Raw genomic sequence first — 15997 nt, 5'->3', positions numbered from 1 at the left:
ATGCAGGCGCTAATCACTACAAATTTGTAGCATCCAAAAGGGGTGAGGGAACGAAATGAAACTTCATGAGTTGAGAGTGTATGTAACGTTATTTCAGTGATTACAAAATCGCATCAAAATACAAAAAAATTGACAGTATGAGCCCACTTCAATATGAAGTAGCATCCCCTGCATGGGCGCATGGAATGATTCCTTTGGATAAGGTGTCATAAAGCTGTTGTGTCCTCTCCTGACCTCTCCTGCAACTGCTATATGTGGCTCTTGGGATCCTTAATACTGCCACTCGGATGGAGTTGACGTGCAAGCTGGTCCGATACATGTTCTATAAGGGGCTGATCTGAGGATCTTGCTGGACCTGGAGGTACCTCAACATCACGCAGGTAATTCCTAGAGACACGTGCCGTGTGTGGACGAGCACTGTATTGTTCATAAATGATACCACAATAATGTCTCATGCCTCTCTCTCAGCACAAAACACGACATAGCATTGTAGCTTCAGAGTTCCCGCAAAATCACCACCAGTTGTGAACTGAAGCCATACCCGACTGCTCTTCACACCATGACGCTAGGGGATAATACCGATGTGCCTCTCCAAAACATTAGAAGAATGGGACCTCGTCACAGGGCGTCGTCATACTCGTCGGCGATAGTCCGCTTGCTGCTACTCTGCGATCAATGGTGCTGGATCACAAAGAATGTTACAGGGAGTCCATTACTTGCTCTTGGATGGGAGGCGCAAATGTGAAAGGTGTACAAAGTTATTCGTGCACAGTACAGCGATACTCCCCCGTGGTGACCAGACGTGGCTGTCCTTACGTTCCTACCCGGTCCAACATCTGGGCACTGTCACATCTGAATGTCCAACAAATCTGTATACTGCATTATTCAGAAGCTGGTGAAACGGAGACCCTTTTCAAAGTCAGGTGCTGATAACGCTGTCTCAAACGAGCCGGTAGCACCTTTGCGTCCTTCACAGCGATCATTCAACACATGACGTCTTTCACACCCGATATACGTCGAACCAGACCAGGTAACGACACTAAACAAGAACAACACTAATGTACTCTGGTGGCTGTTCTGCTTGTGGTATCGTCCAGTGATCGTGGCGCCACACCAAAGTCGGCAAAGCACATTGATATCACAGGCATTAGCGATATCTCGCTGCACTCCGCAACGACAAATGGGATGTGCTCCTGAAGTTTACGCCTCTCTCACAGCACAACAGTATCCTCGCACGGAGGTCAATATAGAGCCGAGCATGGAAGCCCTTTGTACCAGTTCGTGATCCCAGCTGAAGCAGTCAACATTATCGAGTTGGTTTATAGAGTTACTCCAGCCTCTGATGGAAAAGTACTTTAGTAAATGTTAGACACTGTACTTGAAGAGTTTTTTAATTAGTGCCTCAAGTGATTTTTTGATAGTCGATGACAGCTGTAAATTATCAAGCACTGCTGCACGAAAGGATTGTATCAAATTAGGCAAATCTCATTGGATACAGACTCATTTTTTATGCAAAACCACTGTCTTGTTACACAAACATGTTTTGGTATGAAACTTTCTGGCAGGCCGGCCGATGTGGCCGAGCGGTTCTAGGCGCTTCAGTCTGGATCCGCGCGACCGCTACGGTCGCAGGTTCGAATCCTGCCACGGGCATGGATGTTTGTGATGTCCTTAGGTTAGTTAGGTTTAAGTAGGTCTAAGTTATAGGGGACTGATGACCACATATGTTAAGTCCACAAGCGCCCAGAGCCTTTTGACCTATTTGAACTTCCTGGCAGATTAAAACTGTGTGACGGACCGAGACTCGAACTCGGCATCTTTGCCTTTCGCGGGCAAGTGCTCCACCAACGGAGCTACCCAAGCACGACTCACGCCCCGTCCTCACAGCTTTATTTGCGCCAGTACTTCGTCCCCTACTTTTTGGTATCTCTGTGACCTCTTCAGTGGATATTGTTTATTGAAAACGCGATTTTACTTTATGTGGTTTTGCGGGACCCTCTCTATGGTGCCCTGCACTCAACGTTTTCCATGTTTTGTTGGGACCGATGCTTCATCTTTTGCATTCTGAGGGCACTGTACGCACATGTTACTGTACTTTCGGTAAATTCGTTCTTAGAAACGCCTTTTTTACTTCGTAAAACGCGGTTAACACTATGTTTGCTCATATAATGCTCACAGCGTTTTATGAAGTAAAAAGGCGTTTGAACGAACAAAATTACACAAAGTACAGTAACATGTGTGTATCGAGTGCTTAGAACGCAAAAGAAGAAGGATCAGTCATAACAAAACATTTTCAGTGCAGGACACCATACAGATGGTCCTGCAAAATCATATAATGTAAAATCAGGTTTCGACAAACAAAACCCAATGAGGATGACACAGAGATGCCGAAACATCTTTGAGTAACAAGACAAAACAGTTTTTTTTTTGTTGCATAAAAGGCGGATATGATACAATAATTTAACTTAAGACTCAGAAAGAAAGGCAAGACTTGCAGATCCAAAAGATGAATATTAAGTAAATCTTTTTATCACTCACGAATAAAGTGAGACAATATTTTATATATTGCAGTTCAGCAATAAAAGAACCATCAGTTACAGCCGAACGATTGTTGATTGTAGTCATAACACTGTCTGTCAAGAGATTTGCAACTCTGATCATTTGTCTACCGGTCTACAATGTGTAAATGCACAAAGTTACATTGATTCCCGGCCGTGTCTTCCATGTACTTCACTTTTTGTCACCCAGTGTACACATTCTTTCCAGTAACCAAAAAGAACCATTGCAACTTCGAATCATACAATAAAACGAGACTGTTACTTGTCGGCATGGCTTGCTAGAGCCATACAATTCAGCAGCAGCGTTCGTCCTAATTGTCCTGCCACATGTACGAGCTTTCTTTCATGTACGCTTGTTTATCACCACGTCTTACGATTTTCAGAGCGCATTTAAAATTTGCCTGCAACATTTGTCACGAAGTTGTAGTGAATCATATTTAGCAGTACCAGCCGCAGAACTTGGTTTTGTGCAAAGCACTTAGTTTACTTATATTGGTGGTGATGACATTGCTATCCTGAGTGAAAGTGAAGAAGAATTATATGATCTGCTGAATGGAATGAACAATCCAATGAGTACAGAATATGGATTGTGAGTAAATCGAAGAAAGGAGAAAGTAATGAGAAGTAACAGAAATTAGAAACTTTACGTCAGAAATGGTAATCACGAAGTAGACGAAGTTAGGGAATTCTGTTATCTTGGAATCAAAATAACCGATGAGGGACGAAGCAATGAGGAAACAAAAAGCAGACTCACTCAGGTAAAGAGGGCATTCCAGGCCAAAAGAAGTCTATTAATGTCAAAAATAGGCCTCAGTTTGAGGAAGAAATTTCTGAGAATGTAAGATTGAAGCACAGCATTGTATGACAGCAGTGAATCAAGGACAGTGGGAAAAACGACAGAGAATCGAAGCGTTTGAATTGTGGTGCTACAGAATAATGTTGAACAGTAGGTGTACTGATAAGGTAAGGAATGGGAACACTCTCCTCAGCATCAGCAAAGAAAGGAACATCTGGAGAACTAAGACAAATGAAGAGACAAGATGATAGCACATCTGTGAAGGCATCAAGGAATAACTTCCATGGTACTGGAGGGAGCTGTAGAGGGTAAAATGTAGAGGAAGGCAGAGACTGGAATACATCCAGCAAATAATTGAGGATAGAGGTTGCAAGTGCTACTGCTGAGATGAAGAAGTCTGCAAAGGAGAGGAATTCGTGGCGGCTTACATCAAACCAATGAGAAGACTGATGACAAAAAAACTGCTGCTTCGAGTTTTTCGTTGGTTTTTAGAACTACTAGTGAAATACTTAATAATGCGTTCCCTGATTCGACAACGGATTTATAGATGTACTCACTTGATGCAGTAAGAACATCCAGTTGTTTAACTTGTTCTTTACGATGAGCCCAACTACCAGCTATTTTCTTGAGGACTCTTATGCAGTTAAAAATCTGAATCTATTTTTTGTGCGTTCGATCCCCAGAAAAGAATCCAAGGGCTAAGAACTGAATATACTTAGGAATAGTATGTTACTACAAGACATTTGTTGTTACAAATTGATGACAGAACCCTAAGAGCATAACATTCTGTTAAATTTATTTTTGCCAATAGCTTTGTGTGATCATCGCATGTTAACTGAAAATAAATTTTTGTCCTTAAAAAAATCTACAGTCTTATCACCCATGCATAATGTGACAGAGTTTTACGCTCTTTGTGTTCAAGCGCATACTGTTCGTTTTCTTTATGTTCAGTGTCATTTTATTACTCACTGTCCAACCGTAAACATCCTTGAGGGTTTCGTTTGCTTACTCTAAAAGGAGATCTGGTGTTTTATCAGTGACTACGCCATCATCAGCTAACTTTGTCTCCATGTCTTATACTAACTGCAAAGTGCAACGTTACTGATATAATATATCAAGAACAGGTTTGGACGCTATACACTAACCGGAGAAACACCTGTGTTTATGTGTTTCTTGTCTTACCAAAAACTTATCATCAGCAGATGGGTGGACTATCTCTGCCTTTTGCACCCTGTTTTCAGGTAAGACTGGAGCCACTGGTTCGCTATTCCTCTTACACGTAGCACTTGAAGCTTGTTTAGCAGTACAGTATTTTATGGTGAGCAGTGTCAAAAGATTTGGACAGGTTTAAGAATATGCTTCAAATACAGTAAAGAGCTTTAAGTATCACTTTCGTGAACGCATTAATGAATGATATTGTATTTCTCCCACTTCGGAAACCAGACTATGCTTCGTTTAACAGGTTGCATTTATTCAAGGAACTAATTAATCTATCCTTCATGACAGTTTCTTATATTTTTTAGAATAAAGACAGTAGAGAAACTGGTCTGTGGTCTTCAGAATCTTCTGCATTATCTTTCTTTAATAAGAACACTACTCGTGCATTCTTTAGGTACTCTGGAAACGTACTTGACCTGAAGGACTCATTTATTATGTTTGTTAATGCGGCTTGTATGCTGTGTATGCACCGCTTGAGAACAGAAACTGGAACATCATCTATATCTCCTTATTTTTCAGTTTCTGTATTGTTTTTCTGACTTCATATTTCTTACGAGGGAAAAGAACATCATTTTGTAGACCATTATGGGTGCTACGTGTGTTTTTTAAGAAATTTTTCTGCAGCTTCTCCCGCAATGGAGCAAAAATAGTCGTTCACAAAATTTATCAGTTCCTGAGTATTTTCTGTTATCTTACCACTATTTTTGATTTGTACGTTTAACAACTTGTGCGTGACTTCCCCAGTTTCCTGTCTTATGACATCCCACACTGATTTGCTTTTATTTTCTGCCTCAAATATTAGTTTGTCATTGAACGAAATACTTGCGGCAAACAGTGCCCTCCTGTATATCTTTTATATCTGCGATAATCTGGGAACTGTGGATTAGTACAATGCTTTTTTCAAAAACTGGGAAATTTTATGTGTCTGGGAGTACTTTCTAATACCCGCAGTTATCCATCTATTTTCAGTAGCTGTTGCTGTAGAAAAGCCTACTTTTGGAGATGTCTCCTCAAAAATTAAACGATGTGCACTGTCTAAAGGACTTAGCTTCTACATTGTTTTCATCCCACTGATTTGCCAACGTCGTGTAAAAAGTATGTATTTTTCGTTCAGAGAAGATCCTTTTGTAGATCAGTAGATTTGCGGGCGTTACCAAGCCCACATTTATGTCTATCATCTGACAGTAATGATCAGAAAAGCCAAGATCTCTTATAGATACTTTACAGTTTTCCCTATCAATATCTGTAAGTACATGGTCACGTATGTTATACGCCACATCCCTATCCAAGCTGTTCCTTGCCCCAGCCATTATCAGTATCTGATTCCCTTCTGTAAAATGTTACACAAAGGACCTAAAACCTGGATCATCCGATGTGGCCCAACATACGGCCTAAAAATGCTGACGATCTGATACCCCTCACTTAACTTCTACTGTAACTAAGGGCTTACTCCTCTGCTGTTAATGCTACCTAGCAGCGGCACTCTCTTTTTTGTACCATTTGTGCTTTTTCTGTCCTTCCTAGTAACTGGCAGAGTTGCTGCACATTCTCTACTCCTACATCATCTTGAGACCCCTCTACACTGCCAGCTGAAATCTGTTGCTGGTAGACACAACAAAACTGTCAGATAGCTTTGTCCTTCTGTTAGCCTCCCTACCAAGAGCCAGTACCCAACCACAACTAACTTTCTTCATCCTGACTAGTTCTCTCCTAGCTTGATCCAAATCTGCCTGAAGGGTCCAGATCTTCCTTTCCTACTCCTCTATCGGTTTATTCCAGCTCCATTTTTTTGCAGTTCCAGGGCAATGCCTGCGTGACCTCCCAAGTCCCCCCCCCCCCCCCCCGCTCCCACTCCGACTACATTCCCCCCCCCCCCCCCCCCCCCCCGGTGAAACCACTTACTGAAGTTCCCACAAAGTATCCCACTACCTATTTTCCTACGACAGCTTCCACAATTTCCACTCATGCTCAAATAAATATATAAAGCTAAGCGACAAGAAAAACGACACACGTGCGGCTATTCACAGCAAAAGCTATGCCATCATGCCTAAAACATTGCTAAATGCATCTGCTCCAACGATAAACCGTTCCTCAACAAATAATTACCTACATTTGTAACGATGAGCGCTCCTTAGTGATTGGATTCGTAGTATAAAAGTAAGAATAAAAGTCTGTTGTGAATATATTAGATTGGTGCGTAAATTCGTAGAATTTTTGTATTGCGTTTTGGTATTCCAGTTGCTGTGGATTCATTTATCTATTTTAATGTTTTATTTGTAGTTCGGTGTTGCTATTTGAGTGTACGTATTGTCATTTTCTGATCTGGAGATAATGAGCGGATTTGTGGACGCTAGAAAATGGAGTGCCAAGTGGAGAAGTCGGAACATTTCCGACGTATTCTTCTGTTTCAGTTCAGTAGAGCGGTGCCGGCAGCGGTGACATCCAGAAACATTTCCGCCGTGTATGTGGAAAACGCCACTGGACAAATCACAGCGAGAAAATTGTTTTCTCGTTTTAAGGAGGATCTTTTTGACATAAGTGACTCTACAAGTTCAGGAAGACCTTCGGCGTATGACGAAGATCATTCAAACGCATTAAACCACAATGATTCACGTCAGTGTACTCGAGAACTGGTAAATGTGATCATTCGACCATAGTGTGACATTTTCATGGAGAAGGCAAGGTTGAAAAATAGGATAATTGCGTACTGGATACTCTAAGCTCTAAGCCAGAATCACTCAAATCAGCAGGTGGCAATATGTGCATCTCTGCTCGTTTGTCATCAGTTGGATCGTGAACAACACCGACCATTCCTACCCTGCCTCGTTACTGTTGACGCGAAATGTTGTTTTTATGCTAACATAAGGAAAAGAAACGATAGGTTGACCCCATTCAAAGCAGTAAAAAGACCTGCGCGCATCCTCAAAATGGTTCAAATGGCTCTGAGCACTATGCGACTTAACTTCTGAGGTCATCAGTCGCCTAGAATTTCGAACTAATTAAACCTAACTAACCTAAGGACATCACACACATCCATGCCCGAGGCAGGATTCGGACCTGCGACCGTAGCGGTCTCCCGGCTCCAGACTGTAGCGGCTAGAACCTCATGGCCACTCCGGCCGGCGCGCATCCTCATAAGATAGTGTTATGCATCTGGTGGAACAGCGACGGTGTGGTGTACAATGATTTGCGCGAGGTTTAACCATCACTGCTGACATTCATCGTCAAGAACTGAAATGTGTTGCAGCTGCTGTCCATGAATAACGACCAGGGAGACTACATGAGGTGGTGCTGCACCACGATAACGCCTACCCGCATTCTGCTCGACGGACAAAAAAACGCTACACAGGAGGTGGGTTGGGAAATGATTCTGCACCCACCTTATTCACATGGTTTTGCGCCGTTTGATTCTCACTTTTTCCACTCTCTATCGAACAACCTTGAAGGATCTTCCTTTCTAGATGAATATGCGCTCCAAACAAGGCTCGACGAGTTCTTCGCCTCAAAACCATGTGATTTCTGCAGTCGTAGAATCGAAAAGTCACCCCAGCGGTCGCAGACTGTTGAAAATAGTGAAGGAGATTACATTATTGATGACTAAAATCTCTGTTATGTGTTTGTTGTTTTTATTGAACTTATGGAAAAACGGTATGAACTTCTGCTTCCAACCCAATAGTTTACAGTTTATGAGGCATCAGTTTTTGACTAATCTTTCATTTCCTTGTGTGTTTGGCTTGGGTCTCGAAAGTTCAGAACAAATCGATTACTCTGACGGTATAGCACTAGGAATCTGTGGAGAGACGTACTTTTTGAAAATTTCACTGCGGCGCGCCCCCAACGCACCTTAATGTTCTTCACCCTGTCAAGTGGCGATGTATTAATGGATCTGTTCCTTGGGCTCCAGCTCTACATTGACAATCAAACTACAGCACTTTCGCGGAGTTACGTCAGGTTGACGATTTACATGTTGCAATGCCTCCGAGAGCGTTGACTCACTCGGATAGTCGAGCATTGGCATGCCGCTTCCGTGATGACGGCTAGCCTGGATGTGCTTTTTTGGCGGTTTCCCCCATCGGACTGTGTGAATACCGGACTGGCACCAACTTGCCGCCTCAGTTACAATTCGCATACATTCAGAAAATGTTATCACACTTTATCATCGTATGGGAGAACACTATACGCTGGTCATATCCAAAAAATAGTCCAGGTGCGAGAAGGAATCGCGCACTGAGGGCTCCATACAAACTTACTTATGTATACAGACAGGTCATCCATTCCAGAAATCGAGGATCCTGACTATTTTTGTATGTTATCGACATTGATACTGGGAAGATACAGGCCCCATGGAATCCAAGTCTTTAAAGATGTCTCAGTTCAAAGGACTTCATCTCGCTTTCAGCTGTTAGAACTTTATTTTGTGGTTGCAGTTTCGGCATTAAGCTATTTTCAACCGTAAGAGTTTGACATATCATCATTTTACGTCGAAGTGAAAGTACCCTAATATTTTAATGAGTGAGTTTCCGAGGATCTAAATAAGTGACGTAAAAGTACGTATGTTCTGACTGCAATGACTTAGAAGCTTAACATTTTCTCACCATCAAAGGACTATAGACCTCAGGATGTGACATAAATTTTAACGTCATACGTCCACCAGTTCGTGGTAAAAAAGGGGTCTTAACAGATGGAGGGCAGACATACAATCGGATAACAAATGACAATTTCTTTGTGTGTGATACAATTAGAAATTAACAATTTCGTTTTTTTCGCTACACCTATACTGTGATCGTTTCTTCTTGTCAAATTTCATGATTGTAGGTCAATGATAAGTACCCTATAGGTTTTGATGAGTGAGTTTGTGAGTATCGAAATATGTGACATAAATGGCCGTTTCTTTTGATTCCATTGACTTAGAAGCTTACATTTATTACACCATCAAATGACTATAGACCATAGTATGTGACATAAACTTCAACTTGTACATCTACTCGTTCTTGACAAAAGGAGACTTCAACAGATGGACGCACATAGAGTCTGATAACAAATGACAAAAATATTTCTTGCGATATAATTACAAATTCACAATTTTCGCATTTTTTCCTCTACTTGTTCAGTCAAACCATGATTGTTGCCAAATTTCATGAATCTAGGTCAACGGTAAGCGCCCTGTACGCTTGAGGAGCGAGTTCGCGAATGTTATAATATTTGACGTAGGGGGCCATATCTTGTGATTGCATTGACTTAGGTACTAACGTCTATTGTACCGTCAAGGGACTATAGACCTTAGTATGTGACAAAGTTCCGTCTGATACGTCTACCCGTTCCTGGGAGAAAGGGGACAGTCTGATAACAAATGACAAAAAAAATTTCGTGTAATATAATTGAAAATTAAAATTTCTGGATATTTTTCCTTTGGTTGTACTATAAAACCTATCTTCCTGGCAAATATTATGACTTTAGGTCAACGGGAAGTATCCTATAGGTTCTGATGAGCGAGTTTGTGATCATCATAATATTTGATATAAATGGAGAGATCTTTTGACTGCATTGGCTTAGAAGTTTCGCTTCAATACCATCGCTAAGGGACCATAGTCTTTAGTATGTGACATAAATTTCACCTTTCTAAGTGAACCCGTTCCTGAGAAAACTATATGTGAACAATCGGACAGACAGACAGGCGGACAAGAAAGGGTTTCGTTTTCACCATTTCAGATACAGAATTCTAAAAAAACGTGCCAATCCCCTGAGGATACAGGATATGACGAGGAAGGAGAAGAAAGACTTAAATACTGTCTCCGAGTGTTGAAACTTCTCTTGTTGCGAGAGCTGTGGGAGAACGTCTGGCAGTAGCCTTTGCAAACTGGCACGTTACATATTAGTGTGTGTTCAGCGGTAAGCTGTCACGCCACCTCGGCATTTACCGAAAGAGAATTATCGGTAATGGGTGCACATCAACGGGATGACAGAGACAGAGCTTCAATAAATTTAAATAAAAAGTACTTGTTCATTTATTTCAACGTAAATTTATAATGTAGCACCACTTATTGCCCTTTTAAAAGCGACAAAAAATCCATATTTAATGCTAGAAGTGCGAAAAGCTCGTGTTTAAGTAAATAAATAAATAAATGTTGAAAATACTTCATTGTTATAAAGAGAAGATCCTACGTTAAACAAATTTTCTGTCTGAGAAGCATCCTCTGGCAGTAAGAGGCATAACCGTTGTAGATTTGTTCGTTGACTTTAATGACTCGATCGATGTTCAGATGGTCGTCAATGTTCTGGAAGACATCGAAGGAAGTAGAAGAACTAAGTCAATGACATATCAAAGTCTATGGAACCCATCTCGAAGGTAAAATTTCAAGGGGAAGTTTCGGAGCCCATTGAGACTAAGACGGGAGTTAGGCAGGGAAAAAGACCCATTTTTTTAACATCTTCCTGGAGGGGATAATAAGGACATAGAAGAAAGCCCTGATGGTAGGAGGAGGAGAAAGAATCAATTCAGACCCAAAGAAGCAGGAGTGGATAGCTTTCGCTAATGATTTGAAATTGTTAGCCAGAGGTAAATGAGAAGTTTAATAATGGTCGAAAAACTACATGTAGTAACGGAATAAATAGGACTCATTATCTTCCACGAAAAACAGAATACATGGAATACAAACAGGCGGAGAAACTACTCTGAATACTAGGTATGGAAAAGTCAAGAGAACAGATAAATACAACAATCTTGGTGAATGGGCTTGGTAAAGAAGTAAACGAAAGACGAGGCAGTGGGATAGAACTAGCATAATGGTCAGTACATAACAGATATAACAAATACACATGTCCTACAATAGGAAGATTAGACACTACACGGTGTTTATTAAGTCAGAAACACTTTACAACTCAGAATCCCTAATCATGAATAAGAAAGGAGGAATGTAAGGAGTAGAGAACAAGAAAAGAAAACTTATAAGGAAAATCCTCGACCCACAAAAAGAAACGATAATACTTGGAAGAACAGACAAAAATGAAGATCTGTACAAACAGGCGGAGAATATCACAGACATTTTATGCAAGAAAAGGCTGAAGTTTTATGGGCACCTCTTCAGAATGAACGAAAGCAGATTGACAAAAAAAATTCAGCTACGTGGGGACTTCTGAAAGTAAGTTACACATTTAGTCTCACACGACAAGAGTGGCACATTGTCGGAAGAGTGCAGTTGCTCTGAATTTGCTGCAGACACAATTTTGCAACAGTGCGGATGTCAGATACACCACAGCGTGGGAGTGAAGGGAGTGAAATGGTGTCTGAATTTCAAACGTACTCTAGAAATGAAGTATGTGAGACAGTGTGATTCTTACAGACAATACGTCTACATTGCAGACATATTCACCGTGAAACTCTTGCTGTACAAGCTCCAAACTGAATATCGGTTCAAGTCGTATTGAAAAGGTGCCAACGACTGTCCAAGGCCGTAAAGACGTGGGTGAGGCTGGTCGGGAAGTCCACATTCTGGGTCATGCGATTTTCTGCAAGCTGAAAAAACATCTGGCGGGTAAAGATTTGCCAACGATGAGGACGTTCGCACAGCGCTTCTCGGATGGCTCTGTGACCAGAAAGCAGATTTCTACTGCCGAGGAACTAAAGGAAAAAAAACGTTTTTTACAGAGACTTGGTGACTATGCTGAAAAATAGTCTAATGTACCTGTGTCAATTTGTAGTGCAGCATTCAATAAAAGTTACTTAGCTTATCACGACAATGTGTAACTTACTCCTTGGAGTTCCTTCATACATCACGAAATTAAAACCGACCACAAAATGGGTTGAGGAAAGAAGAAAATATAGGGAGGAAGTTGCGATCAGTCAGAAAGAGTTCTGGGGTGAAGAGCTATTTCGAATGAAGTCTGACGTAAAGTGACGCAGGTAAAAAGCAAAGTGCAGGAACCAGTATCATAAGAAGAGGAGGAACTTCAGCGAAAGCACAGAGAGATTTGGAAGGAAAAGGAAAGACTAACCGACACAGAGATTGTTTCCCAGAGTCCACAATCGGACAAATTCGAATTAAAAAAAAAATCATTTGGTTGCCTCTTCTTGAAATAAGATACGTTATTTGTATGTAAAAAATGCTTGCTACCGTAGTCATCGTTAATGTATAAGCAAAAAGGCTGGAAAAGTATGTTAGCGAAATCACTCAAACCCAGAGAGTGAGTAAAAAGCTTTCATATAGCGACTTGGCCGCATAGACTAGTTTCATTCGACTGCAAAAATCGACTGAACGAAAAAACTATCCACTGGCCAATACTCAGTTGTTACAATTAGTCGGTTGTCTCATCACAATTGGGCACTGTACCCTGATGTTCAGTGTGTTCGGACTGTAATTTCCTACACCTCTCGCAGAAGTCACCAGCTGATTGCCTAAACATCTGCCACAGGTAAAGTATTCCAGCTTCCAGATGGAGTTCCAGTACTGAGAAATCCTAGGGCAGGTGGAATAGAAGTCTGAGAGTCCGATATTGCATCCTTTGCAGGCAATCAATATGCACTCCCGGGCTGGAAACGCTTACTGTTTCGTCAGGATGGAGGCTTAGGAACAAGTGTGGCATCCTCAGGCACAATAAAAAAAAGATTAAATATTACTTCTTTTACTCCTTAGAATACAAATTGTCTTCTGCGGCAGCTAGTGGCTTCGTAAGCGGAAGTGCAGTCTTCTGAATCGAGAGACTGCTGATGATCTGTGCCTCAGCTTCAAGCGCAGACCAGTGACTCGGAGTGTGACAGCTTGGCCGTCTGTTGGCGCTTCCCGGCGATTGATCTGCTACGGAAGAGGAAATGACCACGGCGCATGTGTGTTTGGCTCAAAACTATCCTGAGAATACTCGTCCCTCTCACGTCAGTAGCCGCGTTGTCCCATCAGATGAAGCCTGATTTCGGATGCTGTGATGTGTTTAAAGGTGATCCTGGCACAGGGGTTCAGATGACGGTCTGACCCAAACGATACTGAAGTTACAGAGCAGCTGGAGCCCTGAAATTGAACGGTGTTGGTAGACTTGCGGACTACGCATGAGTCGTGACTTCAGCATTGGATGCTGGTTCGTAGTCATCCATGGTTACATAGCGGTGGTCATCACACGAGGCAGCAGGAGGATGCTACAATATAATAATCAGAGAATCGAGTAACAACAACATAAACGCGCCGGCCGCGGTGGTCTCGCGGTTCTAGGCGCGCAGTCCGGAACCGTGCGACTGCTACGGTCGCAGGTTCGAATCCTGCCTCGGGCATGGATGTGTGTGATGTCCTTAGGTTAGTTAGGTTTAAGTAGTTCTAAGTTCTATGGGACTAATGACCACAGCAGTTGAGTCCCATAGTGCTCAGAGCCATTTGAACAATTTTGAACATAAACGCTATTGACCCTACTGATAGACTCACTCTAGGCTAGTGGGCTGGAGTATTTATGACTTCGAGGAGCAGCTTCGCTGTATGACGTCATTTGTAATAACAGACTCACTCTCGCAAATTACGTGTCGTCAGCAGCCTTCACTTTTGCTATATTAGTTTAATCAGTTTCAGTATAATAACTGCTTTGTCACACCCCTGACAGGTATTGTTTCAACCTGCCTAGTACTTCGAGCATAATGCTAGAAGAGTAACCGAGGCAGGTTGGTCTGCATTTGTCTTACACTTTTCTGCTGAGCTCGCTTACGCAGACACACAGAAGTATTGATGTCACACTCTTGGTGACAGATTAACCGTGTCGAAATGTTTACACATCGCGACTGGCTTCTTTTGGTACCTCCATGTGCTTGAGCAATGCTGCACTGTAGAGCCTTAGAAAAATTTTCTCTTTCCCATTCCCTTACTATCTTAGAGCGTAATAGTGCATAGGCTGCTTTTCCCCACTTGACAGCTCCATACTCCTAAACTGAGCGCAGAACAACTCCAAGGTCCTGTAGGAGTGAGGACGGCGGATATAGAAATGGGGAGAACTGCCACATACTTTCCACTTATCCCTGAGTTCTTTAATATACTGACCACTCTCTTATGTGCCTGTGGAGAGTGACACTGAGATATCTGGCCTTGCACAGCTCCACGCAGGAAGTCGTACCTGCCTCAAGACCACAGGGTCTGGACTTCTCACTATGATGAGTGCTTCGCTCTTACTGCGTTAAAGGCCATTCTCGATTCTGTCCCCGTGATATTAGATCGCCAACTGCCTTAGCCTCACTAGACAATGGATTTTGTTAGACAGCATGAGGGAGTGAGCCCAGATAGACTTCCGGCTTTACCTCAGTGGATCCAAACAGGATACAATCGACGATGAATCTCGGTGGCATTTGCTGCTGCTTGCGGGAAGCGAATGACATAAGGTACCTCGCACCTGGTAGGAGACTCAATGACACTGCAAATTCCAGTTGCTTGCTGTTTACACGCTGACGAATGCAACAGAGAGTTGAATGACGCAACGCGACTTTCAAAGCATACTTTTATATCCTTTCACCTTGAATTTTAATTCGACTGCTAAACATTACTTTTATTTCCATCATAGCTTCTTCGTCGAACAGATTGAACAGTAGGGGCGAAAGACTGCATCCCTGTCTTACACCCTTTTCAATCCTAACACTTCGTCCTTGGTCGTCCACTCGTATCATCCCTTGTGGCTCTTGTACATATTGTACCGGCTGATCAAAAAGTCAGTATAAATTTGAAAACTGAATAAATCACGGAATAAAGTAGATAGAGAGGTACAAATTGACACACATGCTTGGAATAACATGGGGGCTTTATTAGAACCAAAAAATACAAAAGCTCAAAAAATGTCCGACAGATGGTGCTTCATCTGATTAGAATAGCAATAATTGGCATAACAAAGTAAGACAAAGCAAAGATGATGTTCTTTACAGGAAATGCTCAATATGTCCACCATCATTCCTCAGCAATAGCTGTAGTCGAGGAATAATGTTGTGAACAGCACTGGGAAGCATGTCCGAAGTTATGGTGAGGCACTGGCGTCGGATGTTGTCATTCAGCATCCCTAGAGATGTCGGCTGATCACGATACACTTGCGACTTCAGGCAACCCCAAAGCCAATAATCGCACGGACTGAGAGGTCTAGGGACCTGGGAGGCCAAGCATGACGAAAGTGGCGGCTAGGCACACGAACATCACCAAACGACGCGCACAAGAGATCTTTCATGCGTCTAGCAATATGGGGTAGAGCGCCATCCTGCATAAACATCGTACGTTCCAGCAGGTGTTTATCAGCCAGGCTGGGGATGATGCGATTCTGTAACGTATCTGCGTACCTCTTACCCGTCACGGTAGCAGTTACAAAACCAGAATCACGCATTTCCTCGAAGAAAACAGATGTGGTAAATCCAACCCATAACGTGGCTTTCTCGTCGTGCAATTGAATTTCCACGACAGTTCTAGGATTTTCGGTAGCCCAAATT

General features: G+C 42.2%; 1 protein-coding gene across 2 annotated transcripts in view; it reads right to left on the bottom strand.

Annotated features, from left to right (window-relative positions):
* The window catches only part of LOC126266596 (alpha-1,3-mannosyl-glycoprotein 4-beta-N-acetylglucosaminyltransferase A), a 705207-nt gene that overhangs the window by 443990 nt on the left and 245220 nt on the right, over positions 1-15997 (bottom strand). The gene's annotated exons all lie outside the window — the stretch shown is intronic.

The sequence above is a fragment of the Schistocerca gregaria genome, chromosome 4, assembly GCF_023897955.1.
Source record: "Schistocerca gregaria isolate iqSchGreg1 chromosome 4, iqSchGreg1.2, whole genome shotgun sequence".
NCBI classification, from domain to species: domain Eukaryota; kingdom Metazoa; phylum Arthropoda; class Insecta; order Orthoptera; family Acrididae; genus Schistocerca; species Schistocerca gregaria.
This window is presented reverse-complemented; position numbering and strand designations above follow the sequence as displayed.